Source organism: Capricornis sumatraensis, chromosome 18, assembly GCF_032405125.1.
Source record: "Capricornis sumatraensis isolate serow.1 chromosome 18, serow.2, whole genome shotgun sequence".
NCBI lineage: Eukaryota > Metazoa > Chordata > Mammalia > Artiodactyla > Bovidae > Capricornis > Capricornis sumatraensis.
In genome coordinates, this window is record NC_091086.1 from 55,248,950 (window position 1) to 55,261,785 (window position 12,836).

The following is a 12,836-nucleotide window of genomic DNA, read 5'->3' on the forward strand; positions in this document are numbered from 1 at the left end:
GAAGAGACTGAAAAAGTTGGCTTAAAGCTCAACATTCAGAAAACGAAGATCATGGCATCTGGTCCCATCACTTCATGGGAAATGGGGAAACAGTGGAAAGAGTGTCAGACTTTATTTTGGGGGGCTCCAAAATCACTGCAGATGGTGACTGCAGCCATGAAATTAAAAGACACTTACTCCCTGGAAGAAAAGTTATGACCAACCTAGATAGTATATTCAAGAGCAGAGACATTACTTTGCTGACTAAGGTCCGTCTATTCAAGGCTATGGTTTTTCCTGTGGTCATGTACGGATGTGAGGGTTGGACTGTGAAGAAAGCTGAGCGCTTTTGAATTGATGCTTTTGAACTGTGGTGTTGGAGAAGACCCTTGAGGGTGCCTTGGACTGCAAGGAGATCCAACCAGTCCATTCTGAAGGAGGTCAGCCCTGGGATTTCTTTGGAAGGACTGATGCTAAAGCTGAAGCTCCAGTACTTTGGACACCTCATGCGAAGAGACTCTGAAGCTGGGAGAGATTGGAGGCAGGAGGAGAAGGGGACGACCCAGGATGAGATGGCTGGATGGCATCATGGACTGGATGGACGTGAGTCTGAGTGAACTCCGGGAGATGGTGACGGACAGGGAGGCCTGGCGTGCTGCGATTCATGGGGTCGCAAAGAGTTGGACACGCCTGAGCAACTGAACTGAACTGAACTGAACTGTACAAGTTTTGGCAAAAATATATTTTATCTGAGCTCTCCTGATATTACTGGGGGCAAGTATTTCACTGATCTCAAAATCTCTAAATAATTATCACTTATCCACATTAGCTAGGAAGAAATATATACTAGAGCCACTACATCAGATATAAATGACTTTAAGGTTATCCCTGCATCATCTCATCAACAATGTTTTAAAAACATAATCAAGAGATAAGATTTTTGCATCAGTTAGTGTTAATTTCTTGCTCAGAAAATGTATAAAACAACTATCTGCATAATGTCACTAGTTTACTACATGGTAGTGTTTAATGGGAAGTATATAATTCACTTAATACTCATGAAACACTTAAATCCTTTTAATGTTAATGACTGCATCTTCAAATATACTATGTAGACATATTCAATATATTTCTTTATATTATTTCAATATATATTATATATACATAAAATGTATACATTGTTATATGTAACTAGTACTAACATGTTTAAAAACAGTGATTATACCCTTATCTATCAATGAAAGAGAACTTTCAAACGGCCTCAGTGGTAAAGAATCTACCTGCCAAGCAGGAGATTTGGGTTCAGTACCTGGGTTGGAAAGATCCGCTGAAGAAAGAAATGGCAACCGCTCTAGTATTCTTGCCTGGAAAATCCCATGGACAGAAGAGCTTGGCAGGTTACAATCCATGACAGTCACAAAAGAGTTGGACATGATTTATCAACTAAACAACAACAACATAGATGAAATAGGTTAAACTATAGATGAGGTTAGTTTCCTTCCAGAAATAACATATATGATTTGTTCTCAGGATGGGGAACATGTGTATACCTGTGGCAGATTCATGTTGATGTATGGCAAAACCAATACAATATTGTAAAGTAATTAACCGCCAATGAAAATAAAAAATTTATATTTTAAAAAAATTAAAAAAAATAATAAAAGCATAAAAAAGTAATTTTTTAAAGTTATAATTTCATCTTTTCATGGTTATTTATCCTATTTATCCCCCTACATAAAGATTTATTTCAGTAAATCAATGATAGCTCAGCTGGAAAAATTAAATATGTGAGATGAACATGCTTGAACATACTTCAAGGAATTCTTTTCATTTTCTTTTTCTTACCTGGATTATAAATCTGATTTTTTCAAGATAAGTTTTAATTGCCTTTGTAATAATTTGCCAAATAAAGTGATCATTCTCTGTGAGTCTTGATACTAGAGAACTTTACAATAGCCCATATCATAGCTTACTGAAATTCTAGGATTCCTTTTAGATTCAGTCTATGAGTGATATTATTATGTTTCCCAAAATAAAAGTAACAGAGAAAAACAGTTTTCTATAAAAATACTAGAGCATAAAATATCCTTATATATGAAACTTAGTTCTTATTTATTTCCAAACTAGATTGATATACAGACACAATGGCATAAATAGAATCTATATGATAATTTCATTGGATAAAGGCAAGCTACATGACTTTCAATCAAGATTATGCTGTAAGACCACATATGGAAGATAATACACACACACACACACACACACACACACACACATACATACATGCCCACATACAGTTAATTAATAGCCCAATATTTAGAAAGAACTTGCTGAGTCCACCTATAACTTGACCATTTCTGTAATTCATAACAGAATTTAAATCAGTCCATGGACTGAAGTTTCAAGCTTCTGGTCCACAGTTGGCAGACAAGAGAGAATAGAAAAAATAATAATTAAATTCTTCTGTAATCAAAGCAAACCATTTCATTTAAAGCACAGTAGCAAAACAAGGCTCTCTACACAAAAACAGGCATGAGGGTAAGAATAACTTCCCCTGGAGAAGGAAATGGCAAACCACTCCAGTATTCTTGCCTGGAGAATCACATGGACAGAGGAACCTGGCAGGCTACAGTCCATGGGGTCACAAGAGTTGGACATGACTTAGTGACAAAATCACAAGAGGCACAATTTGAGACAAATCACCAGGATTGTATGTGATTGACTCTACACTAGAGGTTTTTCCTGGTGACTCAGCAGTAAAGATTTGTAATGCAGGAGACATGGGAGATGTGAGTTCAATCCCTGGGTCAGGAAGATTCCCTGGAGAAGGAAATGGGAACCCACTCCAGTATTCTTGCCTGGAAAATTCCATGGGCAGAGAAGCCTGGCAGGCTACAGTCCACAGGGCCTCAAAGAGTTGGCTACAACTGAGTGACTGAACACATATGTATTGGTAGGCACTGGAGTTGAAGTCATTGCCAAAACTTTTAAACAGAGAATGTAAAACACAGAGAAATAGAGATGCAAAACGTTCCCAAAATATTAAGTCTAAAATGAATCACAACCATATAGTGACACACAACCACATGAAAGAAAACCTAGTGAATACACTTTAAGCCAAATTAAGTTGTTATAAATTTTAAGTATAATTTTAATTTTCAAAGGGAGATAGGTGAATAAAGCCAAGAAAGCATAATATCAACAACAACAACAACAACAACAACAATGCAAAAAGGAAGAAATTGAATATATATTTATATGATATTAAGTTCAGTTCAGTTCATTTCAGTCGCTCAGTCATGTCTGGCTCTTTGAGACCCCATGGACTGCAGCACGCCAGGCCTCCCTGACTGTCACCATCTCCTAGAGAAACTCATGTCCATTGAGTCGGTGATGCCATCAAACCATCTCATCCTCTGTCGTCCCCTTCTCCTTCCACCTTCAGTCTTCCTCAGAATCAGGGTCTTTTCAAATTAGTCAGTTCTTTGCATCAGTTGGCCAAAGTATTGGAGTTTCAGCTTCAGCATCAGTCCTTCCAATGAATATTCAGTACTGACTTCCTTTAGGAGGGACTGGTTGGATCTCCTTGCAGTCCAAGGGACTCTCAAGAGTCTTCTCCAACACCACAGTTCAAAAGCACCCATCCTTTGGCACTCATCTTTTTTTATAGTCAACTTTCACATCCATACATGACTAATGGAAAAACCATAGCTTTGACTAGAAGGACCTTCATTGGCAAAATAATGCCTCAGCTTTTTAAGACGCTGTCTAGGTTGGTCATAACTTCCTTCCAAGGAGTAAGTGCCTTTTAATTTCATGGCTACAGTCACCATCTGTAGTGATTTTGGAGGCCTCCAAAATAAAGTATGTCAGTGTTTCCACTGTTTCCCCATCTATTTACCATGAAGTGATGGGACCAGATGCCATGATCATGTTTTCTGAATGTTGAGCTTTAAGCCAACTTTTTCACTCTCCTCTTTCACTTTCATCAAGGAGCTCTTTAGTTCTTCTTCACTTTCTGCCGTAAGAGTGGTGTCATCTGCATATCTGAGGTTATTTATATTTATCCCAGCAATCTTGATTCCAGCTTGTGCTTCATCCAGTCCAACATTTCTCATGATGTACTTTGCATATAAGTTAAATAAGCAGAGTTACAGTATACAGCCTTGATGTACTCCTTTCCCATTTTGAAATGAGTCTGCTATTCCATGTCCAGTTCTAACTGTTGCTTCTTGACCTGCATGCAGATTTCCCAGGAGGCATTACATGTATGATATTAATATGATACTACATGTATATAAAATAAATATAGATGTCATGGAAATATTAGTGTGTGTATGTGCTTATGTGAATTTAAAAGATAATCAAAGTTTCTAAATTTAATGTAACAATTTAGAAGAATGAACACGGTAGAAATAGCAATATTCTAATAGAAATTACTACAAAATGACTATAAAATTTTATAATTGAGAAAATATAAGTCCTCAAATTGAGTGAACGCTTCAAGTCACTGTAGTACACATTCTGTGAGCTCTAGACTGAGTCAATGGGAAAAGTTTCAGATTATTATACAGAAATATCAAAATAGTGAGCTCTTGACAAGTGTTCCAAATTTAAAATCCTCTTCTGTGATACAGAAGCAGATTTAATGTTACAAATTGTTTTTAAAATCACAATGAATACCATGTTGCAATATTAAGGCAGAGAATTTCATCTTCCCACATTCAGAACAAAGAATTCATGAATACATTCACTGTCAGAATAAGATTTGTCAAAGACTATTGCATCTGAATACAGTTATCATTAGATAGTGAGAGTGAGACTGTTAGTGGCCCTGCCAGTTGAAATTTGTCCTATTCAAGGAAGAGGAAAATATTGTCAAAAAAAAAAAAAAAAAAGCTCAACATGAAAAAGAGAAATGTTTATTATAATTTGTCAAGGCCACATACTTCATGTAATTAAATTACTCTTTTTTATACTTTAACAACTTAGTCCTATTGCAATGCTTCAATCACTATCTAGGACTACTAGAGAGATATTCATAAAAAGAGCAATAACAAACTCAAGAGTAAATAATACTCACATGGCCAAAAGGAGTCAACTTCCAAGGCAAATGAACTTCACAGTAGACATACTTACAGCTTTAAGAACTTCTGACTTTACTTTCCCTCATGCTAGGTCGCGTCAGTCGCCCCCGACTCTGTGTAACCCCATAGATGGCACTCAACTGGCTCCTCTGTCCCTGGGATTCTCCAGGCAAGAATACTGGAGTGGGTTGCATTTCCTTCTCCAGTGCATGAAAGTGAAAAGTGAAAGTGAAGTCGCTCAGTCGTGTCCGACTCTTAGCGACACCATGGACTATAGCCTACCAGGCTCCTCTGTCCATGGGATTCTCCAGGCAAGAGTACTGGAGTGAGTTGCCATTGCCTTCTCCACTTTCCATCCTGATGAGGGCCCAAATCCCATTAATGTTACCATTTATATTGCTACTAATTTAGATTATTTTATTGGGGGCAAAGGGAGAAATAAACAGAAAACACAACAAAGAAATGAGGTGGCTATTTTTAAGCAATTTGTCTCAAATATTTAATGTGTATCTTATGTCTCACTCTTCTCTGCTAAGATTTATCCCCTTTGGAAACTGAAATTAAATACAAGAAAAAATTCAAATTATAAACAATTGTAAGAGCACACATTATACTTGCAATTGATTATATTCAAGTGAGAGATGGTTAACTCAATGGGAAAAGAGAATTTTTTGAGAAATTCGCAGCTCTGTTCCTTCTGATAGTTAAACTGCTGACAGGACCAAAAATATACCTGGGAACATCACTTAGTACAGCTGGTAAAAGTCAAGGGAACAGATATTTAAGGGGTAAACAGTGAAAGGTCACACACTAGTGATTACACATACATATGGTAGAAACCAACAGGGTGTTTGGGGGAAACATAAAGTTCAGTTGAGCTAATACAACAAAGAATCTATATACAAACATAGCATTTAGCCTAGATTATCAACACAAAATGTTTACTGGTTCCAGTCTTTAATTGATCTGTCCTTGCAAGCAATGAAATATAATGTAAAAAAGTGGCATTTCCCCGGATATATTATTTGCAGTACACAAGATCTTCTTACACTTAAGCACTACCCTTTTAACTTATTCCCCCTCATAGAGGGATATTTGTCATACATGTAAGTATTTATATAATAATTGTAATATTTTAAATCCATAAGGTTTTAGTCTTTTTAGTTAACCTAAGAAGATTAATGTTCATGCCTGTAAACTGATCAAATTTACAAATGAAAAGAAACAGAATAAGGAGCAGAAGGAGGCAGAGTGAGAGCTGAAAAGAGTAAAAAGTTTACGATGATGATTCCTGGCTGGGGACAGAGTATAATTTCTGAAGAAACGGCATTCAACAATCAATGTTGTGCCAATAAGTGGTGTTTTGACAAACACACCCAGGTCTTTACATAAACAGCATCAGATACCCAAATCTCCTTTTCTATTTTGTATATAATATACAGCATCTGCTGAGTGTATTATTTATAATGCTTTGCAAAACCATGCAACAAAATAGAATGATTTTAAACTCCTGCACATGCATGCTTCAGCTTACTCTGAAGCAGGGTGATCATCATCTCTGGGGATCTACATGTCCATTTATACTCCATCATTGAGCAAACCCCTACTCCAGCTCCTGTGAAAGAAATGGAAAAAGAATTAAATCATTGGCAATAGCTCCTGGTCGATGCCTGGCCCCCTCTGAGCATGACACACATGCCTCTATGATGGAGCTGACTTTCCCAGTTAGCCCATTCCTCCCGTGCCTGTGCTCCCCATTGCTGCCTTGGATCATTTCCTGGCTCAGCAGAGAAAGGTCTGGGATGAGTCTCCACTGAGACTGTTGCTCTGGCTGCTAAATCATTTCAGTTGTGTCTGACTCTGTGTGACCCTGTGGATAGTAGCTCACCAGGTTCCTCTGTCTATGGGATTCTCTACCTGGAAACATATGAGCTCCACTGGAAATCTAGAATGTCAGCATATCTACTCCAAGTACACTTGTTGTTGTTGTTCAGTGGCTAAGTCGTGTCTGACTCTTTGTGGCCCCCATGGACTGCAGCATACCAGTTCCTTCTGTCCTCCACTATGTCCCAAAGTTGCTCAAATGAATGTCCATTGAGTTAGTAATGCTATCTAGCCATCTTATCCTCAGCTGCCCCCTTCTTCTCCTGCCCTCAATCTTTTCCAGTACCAGGTATTTTCCAATGAGTCAGCTCTCTGCATCAGGTGGCCAAAGTAATGGATCTTCAGCTTTAGCATCAATCCTTCCAATGAACATTCAGTATTAATTTCCTTTAGGATTGACTGGTTTGATTTCCTTGGTGAGGGTTGGGGGCATTAAATGTGTTATTAACTTCAGCACTTTTGAATATCATTTGAGTAACAAATGCTTAGTGAGTGCTTTTGAGCTACTTAGGTCCTGTGCTAGGGTTCTTGCTAATAGGGTTCTTGCAACCCTTATCTTCTCACATTTCTTGAGGGCTTCCCTGGTGGCTCAGATGTTAAAGAATCTGCCTGTGATGCAGGAGACCCAGGTTCAATCCCTAGGTTGGAAAGATACCCTGGAGAAGGGAATGTCTACCCATTCCAGTATTCTTGCCTGGATAGAGGAGCCTGGTGGGCTACAGCCCATGGGGTCTTAAGAGTTGGACAACTGAATGACTAACGCTTTCACTTTCACACTTCTTGTACTTTTACTATGTTTAGTCACTTTTGTTGCTGTCATCGTTCCATTTCCCTTAATATGTCTCTGCCCAAACTCCACTCCTTTTGAGCTAGCAATCAGATTTCATAGTAGATGAATTTGTGGTTGTATGTCAAGGACCACTGATGTGTTAGTGGAAAATGCTAGTTTTTGTTATTCTCCTTTCTGGCAGTTAATAGATGTGCATTTTAAGGGGAGCATTATCAGATCTCTGCCTTTCCTGTTTAACACACTGATACTGTTTTAAGGCAGAGATATTAATTCAAGTATGTCTAGTAGTAATTGTTTCTAGATGTAAAGCCCTATATTACTAATATCTCCTTCTCACCTCCCAGGCCAGATGATAGTGTATTTATGAACTCATATTCTACTCCCACAACAGATTATTGATTTCAATTATTTGTTAACTAAGACAGTACTGTTATATACACATTATTTCTAGAGCAAATTATCCAGATATATAATTAAATGTTTATTAGACATTAGAATGATATTAAATATTCAACTGTATGTCTTCAAATTTTATTAATTGGTGGTTTTATTTAAGAAAACTACAGGCCAATATCACTGATGAACATAGATGCAAAAATCCTTAACAAAATCCTACCAATCAGAATCCAACAACACATTAAAAAGATCATACACCATGACCAAGTGGGCTTTATCTCAGTGATGCAAGGATTCTTCAATATCCACAAATCAATCAATGTAATACACCACATTAACAAATTGAAAAATAAAAACCATATGATTATCTCAATAGATGCAGAGAAGGTCCTTGACAAAATTCAACATCCATTTATGATGAAAACCCTCCAAAAAGCAGGAATAGAAGGAGTATACCTCAACATAATAAAAGCTATATATGACAAACCCACAGCAAACATTATCCTCAATGGTCAATAATTGAAAGCATTTCCCCTAAAGTCAGAAACAAGACGAAGGTGCCCACTCTCACCACTACTATTCAACACAGTTTTGGAAGTTTTGGCCACAGCAATCAGAGCACAAAAAGAAATAAAAGGAATCCAGATTGGAAAAGAAGAAGTAAAACTCTCACTGTTAGCAGATGATATGATCCTCTACATAGAAAACCCTAAAAACTCCACTTGAAAATTACTAGAACTAATCAATGAATATAGTAAAGTTGCAGGATATAAAATCAACATGCAAAAATCCCTTGCATTCCTATGCACTAATAATGAGAAAATAGAAAGAGAAATTAAGGAAACAATTCCATTCACCATTGCAATGAAAAGAATAAAATATTTAGGAATATATCTGCCTAAAGAAACTGAAGACCTATATATAGAAAACTACAAAATACTGGTGAAAGAAATCAAAGAGGACACTAATAGATGGAGAAATATACCATGTTCATAGATCAGAAGAATCAATATAGTGAAAATGAGTATACTACCCAAAGCAATATATAGATTCAATGCAATTCCTATCAAGGTACCAATGGTGTTTTTTTCACAGAGCTACAAAAAATAATTTCACAATTTGTATGGAAATACAAAAAATCTCAAATCGTTAAAGCAATCTTGAGAAAGAAGAATGGAACTGGAGGAATCAACCTGCCTGACTTCAGGCTCTACTACAAAGCCACAGTCATGAAGATAGTATGGTACTGGCACAAAGACAGAAATATAGACCAATGGAACAAAATAGAAAGCCCAGAGATAAATCCATGCACCTATGGACATCTTGTCTTTGACAAAGGAGGCAAGAATATACAACAGAGGAAAGACAATCTCTTTAACAAGTGGTGCTAGGAAAACTGGTCAACCACTTGTAAAAGAATGAAACTAGAACACTTTCTAACACCATACACAAAAATAAACTCAAAATGGATTAAAGATCAAAAAGTAAGAGCAGAAACTATAAAATTCCTAGAAGAGACCATAGGCAAAACAGTCTCCAACATAAATCACAGCAGGATCCTCCATGACCCATCTCCCAGAATATTGGAAATAAAAGCAAAAATAAACAAATGGGACTTAATTAAGATTAAAAGCTTCTACACAACAAAGGAAACTATAAGCAAGGTGAAAAGACAGCCTTCGGAATGAGAGAAAATAATAGGAAATAAAGCAATTGACAAAGGACTAAACAAAAATATACAAGCAACTCCTACAGCTCAATTCCAGAAAAATAAATGAGCCAATCAAAAAATTGGCCAAAGAACTAAACAGACATTTCTCCAAAGAAGACATACAGATAGCTAACAAACACTTGGAAAGATGCTCAACATCACTCATTATCAGAGAAATGCAAATCATGACCACAGTGAGGTACCATTTCACGCCAGTCAGAATGCCTGCTATCCAAAAGTCTACAAGCAATAACTGCTGGAGAGAGTGTGGAGAAAAGGGAACCCTCTTACACTGTTGGTGGGAATGCAAACTAGTACAGCCACTATGGAGAACAGTGTGGAGATTCCTTAAAAACTGGAAATAGAACTGCCTTATGACCCAGCAATCCCATTGCTGGGCATACACACCAAGGAAACCAGAACTGAAAGAGACACATGTACCCAAATGTTCATTGCAGCACTGTTTATAATAATCAGGACATGGAAGCAACCTAGATGTTCATCAGCAGATGAATGGATAAGAAAGCTGTGGTACATATACACAATGGAGTATTACTCAGCCATTAAAAAGAATACATTTGAACCAGTTCTAATGAGGTGGATAAAACTGGAACCTATTATACAGAGTGAAGTAAGCCAGAAAGAAAACACCAATACAGTATATTAACGCATATATATGGAATTTAGAAACATAGTAACGATAACCCTGTATGCGAGACAGCAAGAGACACAGATGTATAGAACAGTCTTTTGGACTCTGTGGGAGAGGGAGAGGGTGGGATGATTTGGGAGAATGGCATTGAAATATGTATAATATCATACAGGAAATGAATCACCAGTCCAGGTTCAATGCATGATACAGGATGCCTGGGGCTGGTGCACTGGGATGACCCAAAGGGATGGTACAGGGAGAGAGGTGGGAGGAGGGTTCAGGATGGGGAACACGTGTGTACCCATGGCGGATTCATGTTAATGTATGGCAAAACCAATAAAATATTGTAAAGTAATTAACCTCCAATTAAAATAAATAAATTTATATTTAAAAAAATAAAAAATCTGTTATCTGTAAGGTGTTAAGTTTGTTTCTAAACACGAGGTATCATCTTGTGAACAAATCTCAGTCTTTCTTCTAGGAGCTTATAATTTATTGAGAATGGTTTTGAGGGTAGAGACAAAAGGTATCAAACAAATTCAAAGGTAATCGTCATAGTATGGCCATTTCAGTGTCTCTAACTCAGTTCATATTGCATATTCATAGTCACCTAGTTCAAAAATCATCTTTACAAAAAAAAAAAAAAATTGAAGTATGCAGGCAGGCTACAGTCCATGGGGTCACAAAGAGTCAACAGGACTTAGCAACTCACACACATACATAAACACATAGTTGACATACAATATTATATTAATATTAATTTTAGGTTAGGTGTACCTTATAGTGATTCATCCTTTATATACATTAAAAATTGATCACAATAAGTTGAGTAACCTCTTTCATCATACTCAATTACTAACATATTATTGATTATATTTCCCTTGACTTATTTTATACATGGAAGTTTGTACTTATTAATTCATTTTACCTATTTTTCCAAACTTCCTAACCCTAACTCCTCTGGCCAGTACTAATTTGTTCTTTGTATCTATGAATCTGTTCCTCTTTTTTTATTTGCTTGTTTAGTTTCCACATGTTAGGAAATTATATGATATTTGTCTTTCTCTGTCTAGTTTATTTCACTTAGCATAATATCCTCTACATTTAAGCATGTTGCTACAACCATACGGTGTATATATGTACACCACATCTTCTTTCTCCAATTCATCTATCAATGGACACTTAGATTGCTTCCATATTTTAGCTAGTATAAATAATGAAGAATTGATGCTTCCTAACTGTAGTGTTGGAGAAGACTTTTGAGAGTCCCTTGGATTGCAAGGAGCTCAAACCAGTCAATCCTAAAGGAAATCAACCCTGACTATTCATTGGAAGGACTGATGCAGAAGCTAATGCTTCAATACTTTGGCCAGCTGATGCAGAGAGCCCATTAGAAAATACTCTGATGCTAGGGAAGGTTGAGGGGAGGAGAAGGGGATGACAGAGGATGAGATAGTTGGATGGAATCACAACTCAATGGACATGAGTTTGAGCAAACACAGGGAGATGGTGAAGAACAGGGAAACCTGGTGTGTTTAAGTCCATGGAATCACAGAATTGGACATGACTGAGTGACTGAACAACCGAAAATAATGCTGTAATGAACAACATAAGGGGTACATATTTCTTTTTAAACTAATTTCCTTATTTTTTTAGTATAAATACCTACCAAGTGGAATTGTGGAGTTACTGGATTTTGTGATAGTTCTATTTCTAATGTTTTAGGAAACTCCATGCTGTTTTACATTTAGGCTCCACCAATTTACATTCACACCAACAACAATTCATGAGGGTCCCCTTTTTTTTTCATAGGCTGACCAACACTTGTTTATGTTGTTTTTCCCACTGTTTTTTGATGACTCCTTTGTTACAATTTAATTGACCATATATAAACGTAGATTTATTTCTAGATTTTCTTTTTTTATTCTGTCGACCTATGCATCTGTTTTTTGAGTTAGTATGTTTTTGATTACTATAGTTTTGTACGATAGTTTGAAATCTAGGAACATGGTACCTCCAACTTTGTTCTATTTTATTAAACGTATTTTGACTATTGAGGTCTTTGTGATTCCTGTTACATTTTAAGATTATTTGTTCCAGTTCTATCAAAAATGTCATTGGTATTTTGATGGGGGTTGCAATGTAAACTTATAGATTGTTTTGGGTAATAGGACCTTATAGCAATATTAATTCTTCATTCCATGAACATGGAATATCTCATTTATTGGTGTTATCTTCAATCACTTTCATCAATGTCAAAATATCTTTCCTCTCCAGAACCTTCACTATGATTTAAGTGCCCTGAATCAAAGAACTAGTGTACTAACAGAGAACCAC